The following is a 14,461-nucleotide window of genomic DNA, read 5'->3' on the forward strand; positions in this document are numbered from 1 at the left end:
CCTCTTGGAGCTCCACTCCTGACTCTCTTGACTTGCTTACCTTTCCAATCTTCGTCATTTAAAATTTCTTTTTATGCATCGTCTATCTTCCATTCCAATACAAACCCCTTGAGGGCAGCGATCCTCATTCAGTTTGCAAAGATGATCCCAGAATCTTCTTCAGGTAGATGTCCCTTGAGTTCCTCTGAAATTCTATCATTCTCTGGACAAGGCTATATGTGAGGACTGTGATTCTGGCACCACATACAGTACAGACTGAAAAAGAGACACTGTTGTTCAGGAAAACTAGATGGGAGACTATTATACCAGCCTAGGCTAGAGACGATAAGTGCTTGGACTCCTGGGGAGCACTTAGCACTCGAAGACTGGAAGACTGAATCTGTGATGATATAGTAATTTAAACTCAGTTCAGCCTGCTAATATGACAAAATGATCTGTGAGTCCCTTGTATCCCTGTAGGGAAAGTATTCAGGAAAGCCCCTGATGTTTCAAAAGAAGAACGTTAGAACTGGAAGGGACCGAACTTAAAAGTTAGAACAAAGACCATGTCATTTTAGAAGGAGAAGGGCCATTAGGACAAAGAATGTTGGAAATGGGAGGGCTATTAGAACACAGAATACAGACCACATAGTGTTAGAACACACACAGCATTAGAAGTATGAGGGATTATAGAAATCATTTAAGTCAACCCTTAATTTGCTAGATCACAGAACCAAAGCCCAAAGAGGGAGTGGCTTTTCTATGCACAAAGATAGACCAACAATCACTAAAATATAAAGAGCAACTTGATAATTAAAATGCTCAGCAATTCGACTGATGAACTATACTACAACTACTGAGCTAATTTTGTAACCTTAGAAAATTATAAAACAAAACTATTTGGAGATTAGAAAGCTCCAAAGGATCCTCCTTTGGGGAGATGGGGGAGTGATATACTCATCTATCATTCTTCAGCTTGCTTAAGGATTCATTCTCCTTAAAACCTTTTTTCATCTGCAAAATATAGTTCAGTTGTTAAAGAACTGTGCTAGTTACAGGAATTACTTAAGAGGACATACTTGCCTGCATATAAAATAAACTAAGAATTGAGCTTAGGAACATCAAAGCCAAGAATCACAATTAAATACTAAAACCTAGCCAAAATATACTCCTGTTAATGAAAAAGACCAAAATACTTAATAGAAACCCCCAAAATAAACAATAACTGTCCTTTCCAATTACAGTTTTATTTTATAGTTCAAATTATGACATTCCAGTGATTTAATAAAATATCAAAAAAAAAATCTGACCTCCACAAGAAGGAATTTATTCATTCATCATTCAATAAGCATTCATTAAATGTTTATAATACATATGGCATTGAATGAGTACAATAAACCCAACCTCTCCGAAATTCTTCTGTCTAGCAGCCTGGGTGATCTGGAATGCACTTAAAAACAAGTGGGTAAGGGGGCAAGAGTATCTAGCAGGCAAAATGACATCTCAACATCCACATCCTAAAGCTTACAGACTTGCGATATTGGCTCTCTTTCACTTTTCACTGACTCAGGCATTAGGCAGGTCAAATTATTTTGTTGATCTGGTTTCTATATTCACAGTAGGCAACTGGAATAGTAACAGGGACTACTATAGGCAAATAGCAGGGAATAAGAGTTGACAACAAGGAGGAAGAAACATTAAAAAGTGGAAACAAGTGTAGCAGATTAGTTCCATTTAATGTGGAGACAAAAAGACTTGTGTACCTTAATAGATTCTGAGGATGTCCCTGTATTACAATATTGAACCATAATTTACATCCACAGGGATTACTCTAAGACAACAAGAAATGGCTAAATTATTATCAATGCTCAAAAAATCAGATTATTTGAGCTGAAATGGAACTAAGAAGGCATCTGTTCTGATCAATAATTGATCAGTAACTCCTTTTACCAATGGATGAAAAGGGATCATCCAGACTCCACTTTATTACCTTCAGTGTAAGTGAACTCACTGCCTCTGTAGACAGTGACATTTTTGAACAGCTCTAATTCTTAGGAAGTTTTCCCTAAATATTTAGTCTTTAATCTGCCCCTTTTGTCTCTGTGACTTCCACCTACCCTTCTTCCATGTGACAATCCTTCAAAATATTTGAAAACAGCAACTCTGTCCTCACATGAAGACTTCTCTTCTCCAAGCTAAACATTCACAGCTCCTTTTAACTCTTCCTCCAAAGCTACATTCTGAACCTCTATACTACTCTCTTAATGTTCTCTGTACATAGTCTACCTTGTCAATACCCTTTGTAAAACATAGTTTCCAGAAACAGATGTCATATTTCAGATGTAATAAGATATGAGCAGAGGACAATGGAATTATCCCCGCCCTTGGTCTGAAACCTATAACTCTATTACCATAGCCTATGGTCCCATAAAGTTTGTTTTTTTTTTTTTGCTATCAGTTACAATAAGGTAACATATATTAAATTTGAAATCAAATAAATTCCTGTATCTTTTCTCACACAAACTATAGTCTAGCCATATCTCTCCCATATCATGCTTGAACAGTTGATTCTTTTTTTTTTTTTTAACACAACTGTAGGGCTTTACATTTATTCCTATTAAATTTCAGCTTAAGTGCACCCAATGTTTTATCTTGTCAAGATCTTCTGGATCCTAATTCTGTCACCCAGTGCATTAGCTATCCCTCACAGTAAATTTGATAAGGGTGACATCTATGACTTCATTCAGGTCACTGTGATCAAAATGTGGAACAGAACAGGGCCAAGATATAAGCCCTATAACCCTCCTCTAGGGATATCCATTTGGTTGACATTGACCATATTTCTAAACATACTTTTAGCGAACTATCATCGAGGCCATATCTCCTCATCTTGTCCAGAAAGATATCAATCAACACACTTTTATGAAGCATATACTGTGTGCCAAGCATTGGGTTAGGAGTAGGGGATACAAAGCTGGATAAAACACAGCCCCTTTCCTAAAGTAGGTCACAGTCTAATTGGGGATGCAACATGCAAATGACTATGTACATATAGGGATATCTAGGTGGTGCAGTGGATAGAGCTCTGGGCCGAGAGTTAGCAAGATTTGAGTTCAAATCCTGCCTCAGATGCTTACTACCTGTGTGACTTAACCCTGTTTACCCTAGTTTCCTCATCTATAAAATGAGTCAGAGAAGGAAATGCAAGCTACTCCAGTATCTTTGCCAAGAAAACTTCGAATGGGGTCACAAAGAGTTGGATGTGACTGAGACCACTGCACAACAACAATAAAGGATGAATTAGGAATCATCTCAGAAGGAAGACACTAACATTAAGGAGGATCAGAAAAGGATCCCTTCTTGCACAAGGTAAGATTTTAGTTGAGACATCAGTTAATAAACATTTATTAAGTACCTACATTTGATGTCTGGAAATGCTTTCAGTCACATTCTTTTCATTATTTTCTTTAAGAGTCTAGACATTTTGTTTTGGGGAGACTCATGGCTGCAGAAAAACTAGAGTTCCAGAAGCATATACTTCTTACAGGGTTTCTTTTGCAGACAGTTTCCTCCAGAAACCTCCATGGGTTTCCCCTCCCTGAACACAGACTCTATAAAATGAGTTTTGAGGACACAGGTTCTTCATGAAAGGTTAACTTAGGTAAAGTAAGCTTAGACAATTTCTGACTTTATGTCAAATAGTTGTTTGGGATCACAGCCTGCCATTCAGCCCCAGAAACAGAGGTTCAAAGTTCAAATACAGACTAAATGCCTATGGTTTTAATTCACTGTCTGGCTCTTAAGTGATTCAAGAAAATTTGGAATTTGGTGGCTAAGACTGTCCTTATAAGAAGAGACACATATAGTCAAGACTGTGGGAGTTCACAATTTCCCCTCCTTATGGAGACAAAGTAGCAGACAATTTTTCCGTAGTCTAATGACTAAGTGTGTGAGACAGCTGTCCCCCTCACTAAAAGAACTGAAGCTTAAGCCTTTGAAGTAAATATCCCTTTGAAAAACTAATTAATACTAATTGGTAAAATAGAACTGGGGCATCAGACATGAGTGGCTAGGGCCAGGACACACTAGAATGTGGCCTTGAGTCTATGGAATTAGAGAAACACTTGTCTGATCCCTCAAGGATACTTTTAGAGTCCTTAGGGAGAGATATAGCAGACTCATGTTAAGAGTAACATCAGAGTAACACCAAACCCAAATACTTAATAACTGTTTTTCTGGTTATGACCCTGCAGTATTACCGAGATCACTGATTTGGAGTCTTTCCATTTCTGCTTTTCTGTTCCCAACTAGCACAGTGTGTTGTACATGATAGGGAACTAATAACTGTTGAATGACTTGGACTAGATTGAACTGAATTGAATTAGTTTGATCCAAGAGTAGCTGGTTTAAATCCTAACTGTTCCTTGACAATTTGTGTGAACCTGGATATTTCACTTTCTCATCTTTGAGCCTTGGGTCTCTGGCCTATAAAATGAAGATAATGGATGAGATTATCTCTAAGGTTCCTTCAAATCATAACATTTTACGATCCCAATTTTCACACCTGGAATGAAAGGACCTGGCTATGTGACCTTGGACGATTGATTTCCCCTCTCTGAGTATCAGCTTTCCATGAGGAAAATAATCCTTGAGCTGTCTTCCTCCCAGCCCTGTTGTGACGATCAAATAACATGACATCTGTATTTGTAAACCTTCAAGCTCCATACAACATGCCAGAAGGCATGATGATGATGATGGTGATTAATGATAATAATAACAGGCAGAATGAGAACATTTTGTTGTTTCAAATTTTTCAATACAAATTAGGTCTGCAATCCAAAGGCAAGGTGATCCTCACTGTCGTTAAACCCAAAGGGTGACCCACATGACACAAAGAGTCTAAGTATGTCAGTTGCTCCAAATAGGCTAATCTTGTCTAGACCAATATAAGTTCTGAGGTCAAAAACTGTTAGCCCACCACAAACCACAGAGAAACAATCATGGTGCTAAGCAGAGAGAGAGAAGCAACAGACTGACCACAGATTTCACCAACATAAACTCATCCATGGTGACAGAAGGCCTTGTTGGCACTTCTGAGAGTTGCAAGGTGTAAGAGAGTAAATAAAATAGCTCTGGGAAGACTGGCCCCAGATAAGGAGACACACAGATCAGAGCAGATTAATAAAGATGCGCACATCAGAATGACTTGAGGTTGGAATGTGTTTTTTGTCAAGGGATCTTTCATTTTTCTCTCACATGTACTTCTAATGGTTTACTTCAAATTGATATGGAGAAAGATGATCACATTAATTTATGGTGAGGAGACAATAAATATGGTTGAAGCTCTTCTTGGAACTAAGTAAGATAATGTTACAATCATTTTAAGAATTTTAAAAAATATCCACATCTTATTGCATAATTCCCTCCCTGAAAGATAGAGTCAAAGGCTGCATGCATGACACTTCTCTCAGAGATAATAACTGTCTGATAAATTAATGCTGAATTGGTTGTTCTGGGACCTTCAGGACTACAGGGCTGAGGTTGGGTCACTTTGAGCAAAATGCTTCCCTTTCTCTGCACCTCAGTTTCCTCATCTGTAAAAGGGAAGAAAAGATCTTTAAGGTCCTTATAGCTCTAAATGTAACAATCTTATGATTCAGTTTCTCTGTCAAATGGAAACAATAATCCTGGTATTTCTTAACTTATAAGGCTGTTGTGAGGGAATTGCTTTGTAAATTGTAAGGGGCTATGGACATTCAAGCTATTATGCCATGGACTTTGTTTACCTCTTCTATTACTTATCACATCCTACCTTGTGCTGGTTATCTTTGAACATGTGTTACTATTCTTACGAGGCTATGAGCTCCTAAATGGGGATCTTATTAATGTCTCTGCTTTGTTTTATTACAGAACTGGAATTCAATGGGGCCAGAGAGGTTGAGTCCTATTCCTACCTTACAATCTATTCTTGTTGTTCAGACACTTTTCAATAATGTCCAATTCTTTGGGACCCCATGTGGGGATTTCTTGGCAAAGATACTAGACTGATTTGTGTTTTCCTTCTCCAGTTCATTTTACAAATAAGGAAATGGAGGCAAACAGGGTTAAGTGACTTGCCCAAGGTCACCCAGCTAGGAAGTGTCTGAGACCAGATCTGGACTCAGGAAGATAAGTTTTCCTGACTTCAGGCCTGGAGCTTTCTCCATAGCACCACCCAACTGCTCCACACCACTATGCAACCCAATCCACCTTTGGCCATCTGATCCAACCCACACTCTATGAAATAACAATTAAGTAATTTTTATGTGCCCATTATGTGCCAAAGTACCCATTATGTGCCAAACACTGTACTAGGTACTAGGGACACAAAAATATAATGTCTGTGTGTATGTGTGCTAATTAAGTTTAGTAAATAAATAAAAAATATATTTTTGGGGGGTGGTGGGAATAGGTAAGAAGAATTCCTGCTGGCCAGAGGGCTCAAGAATGGTCTCATATAAAAGGTGGTGCTTAAGGCTAGTTATGAAGGAAACTAGCAATTCTAAGTGACAGATCTGATGTGGGATTTCATTCCAAGAATGTTACACAGCCTGTAGACAGGGATAAAAGTGTCTTGTGTGAAGAAGGGAGGAAAGGGGAGTGGAGGAAATTATATGTTACCAAATTTCAGAGCCATAAAGGTTTTTAATTGTAAAATTCTTCCTTACAGAATGTGATATTTGACCCTGGGAAGGGAAGGTGCTAAATACCTTATCAGGGAAGTGGTTTAAAAGTAAGGTGAGGGGGGCGGAGCCAAGATGGTGGAGTAGAAAGACGCAAATACACATAGCTCCGAACCCACAACCCATAGAACATTTGTATAAAGTAACACACGGCGATTTCTGGAGCAGTGAGGCCACAGAACAGTGGAGCGAAGGAGATTTCTGTTCCAGAGGGACCTGCAAACCTCTCACAAAAGGTCCGTCATGCTGCGGACGCAGAGCCCAGCCCAGACCTGCCGCGGCCACAGCCGCGGCACCAAGAAGAACAGATCCGAGCAGGCTTCAGGGATGGGATCTCCAGCGGCCACACAAGTCCCTCCACCCACAGGTGATGGGGGTCAGTGAGAGGGTCTCTTTGGCGGGTTGAGAGGGGAGTGGGGTGCCCCCATAACTCAGCACCCCCCCCCCCGGGAGACAGAAGCTGAGAGGCAGCTGCAGACCAGGGCTCCCCAAGCAGGCAGGAGCCTGGATCCATTGTTGAAGGTCTGTGCATAAACCCCCTGAGGGAACTGAGCCTGAGAGGCGGCCCTGCCCCTACCTCAGCACCTGAACACAATCTCACACTGAATAGCAGCCCTGCCCCTGCCTAAGCCCCAAGGCTGGGGAGCAGCATTTGAATCTCAGACCCCAAATGCTGGCTGGGAGGATCAGGAGGCGAGGTGGGTGTGAGGAAAATATTCAGAGGTCAAGTCACTGGCTGGGAAAATGCCCAGAAAAGGGAAAAGAAATAAGAATACAGAAGCTTACTTTCTTGGTGAACAGGCATTTCCTCCCTTCCTTTCTGATGAGGAAGAACAATGCATACCATCAGGCAAAGACACAGAAATCAAGGCTTCTGTGTCCCAGCCCACCCAATGGGCTCAGGCCATGGAAGAGCTCAAAAAGAATTTTGAAAATCAAGTTAGAGAGGTGGAGGAAAAGCTGGGAAGCAAAATGAGAGACATGAAGTCAAAGCATGAACAGCAGGTCAGCACCCTGCTAAAGGAGACCCAAAAAAATGTTGAAGAAAATAACACTTTGAAAAATAGGCTAACTCAATTGGCAAAAGAGGTTCAAGAAGCCAATGAGGAGAAAAATGCTTTCAAAAGCAGAATTAGCCAAATGGAAAAGGAGATTCAAAAGCTCACTGAAGAAAATAGTTCTTTCAAAATTAGAATGGCACAGATGGAGGCTAATGACTTTATGAGAAAGGAAGAAATCACAAAACAAAACCAAAAGAATGGAAAAATGGAAGATAATGTGAAATATATCATTGGAAAAACAACTGACCTGGAAAATAGATCCAGGAGAGACAATTTAAAAATTATGGGACTACCTGAAAGCCATGATCAAAAGAAGAGCCTAGACATCATCTTTCATGAAATTATCAAGGAAAACTGCCCTGAGATTCTAGAACCAGAGGGCAAAATAAATATTCAAGGAATCCACAGAACACCACATGAAAGAGATCCAAAAAGAGAAACTCCTAGGAACATTGTGGCCAAATTCCAGAGTTCCCAGGTCAAGGAGAAAATATTGCAAGCAGCTAGAAAGAAACAATTCAAGTATTGTGGAAATACAATCAGGATAACACAAGATCTAGCAGCCTCTACATTAAGGGATAGAAGGGCATGGAATAGGATATTCCAGAAGTCAAAGGAACTAGGACTAAAACCAAGAATCACCTACCCAGCAAAACTGAGTATAATACTTCAGGGGAAAAAATGGTCTTTCAATGAAATAGAGGATTTTCAAGCATTCTTGATGAAAAGACCAGAGCTGAAAAGAAAATTTGACTTTCAAACACAAGAATGAAGAGAGCCATGAAAAGGTGAACAGCAAAGAGAAGTCATAAGGGACTTACTGAAGTTGAACTGTTTACATTCCTACATGGAAAGACAATATTTGTAACTCTTGAAACATTTCAGTATCTGGGTACTGGGTGGGATTACACACACACACATGCACACACGCACACACACATAGAGACAGAGTGCACAGAGTGAATTGAAGAGGATGGGATCATATCTTAAAAAAAATGAAATCAAGCAGTGAGAGAGAAAGATATTGGGAGGAGAAAGGGAGAAATGGAATGGGGCAAATTATCTCTCATAAAAGAGGCAAGCAAAAGACTCATTAGTGGAGGGATAAAGATGGGAGGTGAGAGAAAAACATGAAGTCTACTCTCATCACATTCCACTAAAGGAAAGAATAAAATGCACACTCATTTTGGTAGGAAAACCTATCTTACAATACAGGAAAGTGGGGGATAAGGGGATAAGCAGGTTGGGGGGGATGATAGAAGGGAGGGCATGGGGAGGAGGGTGCAATTTGAGGTCGACACTCATGGGGAGGGATAGGATCAAAAGAGAATAGAAGTAATGGGGGACAGGATAGGATGGAGGGAAATATAGTTAGTCTTATACAACACAACTATTATGGAAGTCATTTGCAAAACTACACAGATTTGGCCTATATTGAATTGCTTGCCTTCCAAAGGGAAGGGGTGGAGAGGGAGGGAGGTAAAGAAGTTGGAACTCAAAGTGTTAGGATCAACTGTCGAGTAATGTTCTTGCCACTAGGAAATAAGAAATACAGGTAAAGGGGTATAGAAAGCTATCTAGCCCTACAGGACAAAAGAGAAGACGGAGACAAGGGCAGAGAGGGATGATAGAAGAGAGAGCAGATTGGTCATAGGGGCAATTAGAATGCTTGGTGTTTGGGGGGGGAGGGGAAAAAAGGGGAGAAAATTTGTAACCCAAAATTTTGTGAAAATGAATGTTAAAAGTTAAATAAATAAATTTAATTAAAAAAAAAAAAGTAAAAAAAAAAAAAAGTAAGGTGATTATTCTGGGAAAAGTAGCCCAGGGTCTTGATAGAATTCTGACACAGCTTAGACAGCAAGGTAAGATTACGTCAGCCTAGGAAGTTTTCAAACTAGTCTGTGATGAGAGTTGGGAGGAGAAAAACTGAGGGGTAGCAGAGGATAGTGTCAAGGATACCTGGGCCCCTCCAGGGTGGCCAGCAGCCTTGTACACCAGTGGCAGACAGCACTGTAGTACTGAAGAGGGAGAGATAAGACCAAGAGTTAATATACTTTTTTTTTCCCTGGACTCCCTTTCCTCTCCACTTTCACTTCCCCTCTCTCCTTCCATCTAAAAGGATGGAGATTGACATCGAAAGTTACACGTTTCCTTTCTAAGCTGCTGTTTACTTTTTCAATAGTATTTGAAATCAGGCTCTCCCTAGATAAAAGATGAGATAGTTACCAATTGTTCTGCTTGTATATCTCTAATACTGTGTAGACAGGTAAGGTTCAGGCATTGGGCTTCACAGAATATAACTGATTGAAAAATATCCTTTCCAGCTGAGAGCAGGACAGGTTGTTATTTTGGTTATATATATATATATATATATATATATATATATATATATATATATATATATATATATATATATATATATATATATATATATATGTATATATATATATGTATATATGTATGTGTATGTGAATATATATAAATATATATATATATTCATACTCCTTAAGGTTTACAAAACATTTTGCATGTTGTCTCATTCAATCCTCAAAACATTGCAGTGAGGTTAGGCCTATTATTATCATCCCTATTTGATAGATGAGGAAATTGAGGTTAAGAAAGTTTAAGTGACTTGCCCAGAGTCACATTTCTAGACTTAATGCTTAGAAGTGGGACCGCCAGACTCCAATTCAGTCCTTTATCAAGCCATACCCCCTACTTGCCTCTTTTCTCAGCTAAACTTGCCCTGTTCAGGATCTGTACTTCTGCTGGGATCTGGCACAGGGTCTCATGAATTGCAGGTGCTGAAAGATGGGCATCTTCAAATGAGAGCATGCAGTTTAGACTGGAAAGACCTTTAGTGATTATCTTGTGAACTCCCTTAATTTACAGAGGTGGAAAATGACTTGCTCAAGGTCTTTTTTTTTTTTTTTTTTTGGTCAACAAGCACTTTTCATTTGTAACTTTCTTTTTTCCTTCTAGTTTTTTTTAACATTTTTAATTTAAAGTTTTGAGTTCCAAATTCTATCCCTCTCCTCCTCTCTCCTTGAGACAGTAAGCAATTAGATATAGTTATATATCCACAATTATGTAAAACATTTCCATATTAGTCATTTTATATAAAAAGACTTAAAAGAAAAAATGAAAGAAAGTAAAAAATAGCATGCTTCAGTCTGTGTTCAATCAATAGCAGCTCTTTCTCTGCAGGTAGACATTATGCTTCATCATTAGTCCTTTGGGATAGTCTTGGATCATTGTATTGCTAGAATAGCTAAGTCATTCACAGTTCTTCATCAAATAATATTGCTGTTACTGTGTACAATGTTCTCCTGGTTCTATTCACTTCACTATGCATCAGTTTATGTAAATCTTTCCAGCTTTTTCTAAAACCATCCTGTTTGTCATTTTTTTTGTAGCACAATAATATTCCAATATAATCACATACCAAAGCTTGTTTAGCCATTCCCCAACTGATGGGCATCCCTTTGATTTCCAATTCTTAGCTGCTTTAAATATTTTTGTACAAGTATGTCTTTTTCCCTTTTTTTGGATATCTTTGGGATATAGACCTAGCAGTGGTATTGCTGGATCAATCACAGTTTTATAGCCCATTGTTCCAAGTTGCTCTCTCCAGAAAGGTTGGATCAGTTTACAACTTCACCAATAGTACCTTAGTATCCCAGTTTTCCTACATTCTCTCCAACATCTAACACTTTCCTTTTCATTTATATTATCTACTCTGATAGGTATGAGGTGGTATCTCAGAGTTGTTTTAATTTGTATTTCTCTAATCACGAGTGATTTAGAGCATTTTTTCATGACTACAGATTTTCTCAAAGTCTTCAGGTTAGATACTAATTACTAGCATGAAAATGTCACCCATTTACAGGGTACCTATAAGAAATAGAACTTTGATGAAGATCATTAAGTTTTTTCTAACACACAACACTCTTCTTTCAAAATCTTTTCACTTGCTTCAAGGTCTGGGCAAGGGGATCTAGGCTGTTTTGGTCAAGGCCCATCCATCTCCTAATGGTCTGGGTTGCAGCATTGCCTAACAGTCTTGTTTTTAGAATTCCCAGCCTAGGCAAACTCTATAGTTCCCTGAGGCAACCTTCCAGGAGTCAGGACTTTGGGCTCCAACCCTTTCCCAATAGCCTTTTAATTGTCTTCTGAAAAGCATACTTTTGTAAACTGTTGGTTGTTTGCAGACCCTGCATTAAATAAACATCTTGAAAGAAATTTTTTTAAAATTTAATTTATTTGTTTTCAGTTTTCAACAATTACTTCCGTAAGTCTTAAATTTTCTCCCCCTCCCCTAGACAACATGCAATCTTATATGGGTTTTACACATACATTCTTATTAAACACATTGGAAAAAAAATTTTTTAAACAATTTTTCTTTTTCATTTTAAACAATAGAGAAATGGGGGTTGAAGGACATAGACAAGATATAATCCACTTTTTTTCCCCTGATATTTTAATTGGTACAAATTAGTTTTGAAGTGTGCAGGAAGTAGAAAGATCTGTATTCTAGTTTCGGCTTTCCTAGGAACCATCTCTGTATCCTTGGGTAAGTTACTTTCACTTCTAGATCTCAGCTTCCTTGTCTTTAAGGTGTTGATGTAAATCAGCAGATCTCAAAGTGTGATTTATGGATCCTTGGAGTGTCCAAGACCCTTCCTTTTATGTTAAAACCCTATATATTAAGGGTTTATTTGTCTATTAAAAGAACTCTTCCTTTGTCAACTACACATTTGTGAAGGCTGGTCTTTCTTCATGTACATCAATCGAACAGTTTTCAGAATGCAAAAGCAGATAGGAGAACCCACCTATCTTCTACTGAGCTAGACAGTAAAGAGGTTGATACTAGGAGAACAAATATAAGCATCAAGAAAGATAGTCTCTGCACTCACGGATCCTATATTCTAATAGTGGAAGACAATACAGGAAAAGAAGCTAAAAACTTTGGGTGAGGGTGAGGAAAAGGAAATAACCATATGGGGGGCTGGTGAAGAGAGATGTCTGGATCATCAGATGCAGAGCCCAGAGAAGAATGAAGAAGTGAACATGGCTGGACTGGGAACTTTCCTTAAAATGAATGTCCCAGAGCAACTACCAATTACAGGATGGAGCCAAAGCTCCATGGGAGTGATCCCATGGATAAAGAGGAGATTGCTAGGTCATGGTGGAGAAGGAAGTCCAGAGTCAGAGAGGAGCCAGAGAAAAATGAAGGTACCTCATAGCATCAAGACAGTGAGTGAGATTCTGTTAATACCAGAACCTGTTCGACGAACCCCAGGATATCAATCCTGGTTTTCTTTATCTTAGAGCCACTCTTAAATGTTGAAGGCTATCTAAAGAGCAGCAAATATCACATCTACCACATCCTTGGCTTGAATACTTAGCCTACTGACTTTTCAGTGTTCTCCTATTCCTTCAGAATCAAAATCAGTCAATGCTTTACCTAACAACCAAAAAACACTCATTTAAACTGAAAAAAAAAATTCATTTCATATTTGGGGTCTTTGGGGAAGTATTTTCCTGGTATCTTATAAATGAGAAAGTAGCATCCAGGAAAAAGAAAAATGGACTTGTAGTTAGAGTGTCTAATCTATTGTGTGGAAAGTTCCTTCTCTTCTCCTGGACTCAATTTTCTAATTTGTATAATGAGAAGTCTGCATGAGCCTTCTCATAAACCTTCTAAATCTCCATATTTTGAGGGGCTATGGTTCCTAGGCACTGTTCCTTGATTGGGAGTCTGGACTCACTAAGAGACTACCATTGGCTCCTGTCAAAATTGTAAGGAAGGTACGGCTGAGTGCTACATTGTGGCAATGCCTGTGTTAATGTATACTATTAAAGAGAAATTCTGCTCAGTGTGAAAACAAAATTTGCTGTTCCAACCTGAATCAGCCACATGGTCGTTTTTCTCTCTAATCTGGTCCCTGTGCTGGCTGTGGGGCTGTTTGGACAAAGAAAATATATGAGGGGGATATAATAGTGAGGGGGCAGGGATAGGGGGTGTCTATGAAAATTTATGTGCTGAAAAAACAGCTGTAAACTGTTTAATGTTTCAATGAATGTTTTATGTTTACAATAAAAAATTCTCCAGCCAAGCCAAGGAGGGCTTTGAAATGTTACATTTCAAAACAGACAAAATGAAGACAACATAGGAAAACATCCCAGAAACCTCTCTCTGTGGACTGACCCCAACACATTTAATACAAAAATGAAATCCCTCCTCTTTGTAAATTTTAACGTCTTGCTCAAGAGTTAGTGAAAAGGCAATGAACAGTTTACAACCAGGGCTGACCTAAAGAGAATCAAATTTCCCAAAGCTAAGAAGCTATGCATTCATGACATTGAGCCCTAGAATATTAGACTGGGTGAAGGTAATGACCAAGGGAGATCAAGAGTCACAGGGCAGGTGACCCTGTTCTTTCAAATTATCTAGATCACTGAAGACAGTTTGTGTGGGGGAGAAGAAAGACCATGAGACCCAGACTGAGAAGAGCCAGAGTCTAATAATGGCTTCATCTCTCTGTGCCTCAGTTTTTTTTGCATTTATAAAATGAAGAGACTAGAAAATAAAGAAGTTGGAGTATGCGGCCTCTCAGGTTCCTGACTGTTCTGATGCTCTCTGCTGTGTTCTATGATCCCTTATTGCTGTTACAATCTTAACTATGAAGTTTTCAA

At 38.9% G+C, this 14,461-nt stretch overlaps 1 protein-coding gene and 1 long non-coding RNA gene across 2 annotated transcripts in view; both read right to left on the bottom strand.

The window, feature by feature from the left end:
* Positions 1 to 10,110, bottom strand: part of LOC140521415 (uncharacterized) — a 133,857-nt gene extending 123,747 nt beyond the window's left edge. Inside the window, exon 1 of the long non-coding RNA XR_011972926.1 lies at positions 41 to 10,110. This is a non-coding gene — a long non-coding RNA (uncharacterized lncRNA). The remainder of the gene's footprint in view (positions 1 to 40) is intronic.
* The window catches only part of WWOX (WW domain containing oxidoreductase), a 1,243,673-nt gene that overhangs the window by 470,979 nt on the left and 758,233 nt on the right, over positions 1 to 14,461 (bottom strand). The window lies entirely within an intron of this gene.

The sequence above is a fragment of the Notamacropus eugenii genome, chromosome 1, assembly GCF_028372415.1.
Source record: "Notamacropus eugenii isolate mMacEug1 chromosome 1, mMacEug1.pri_v2, whole genome shotgun sequence".
In the NCBI taxonomy this organism is placed as follows: Eukaryota; Metazoa; Chordata; class Mammalia; order Diprotodontia; family Macropodidae; genus Notamacropus; species Notamacropus eugenii.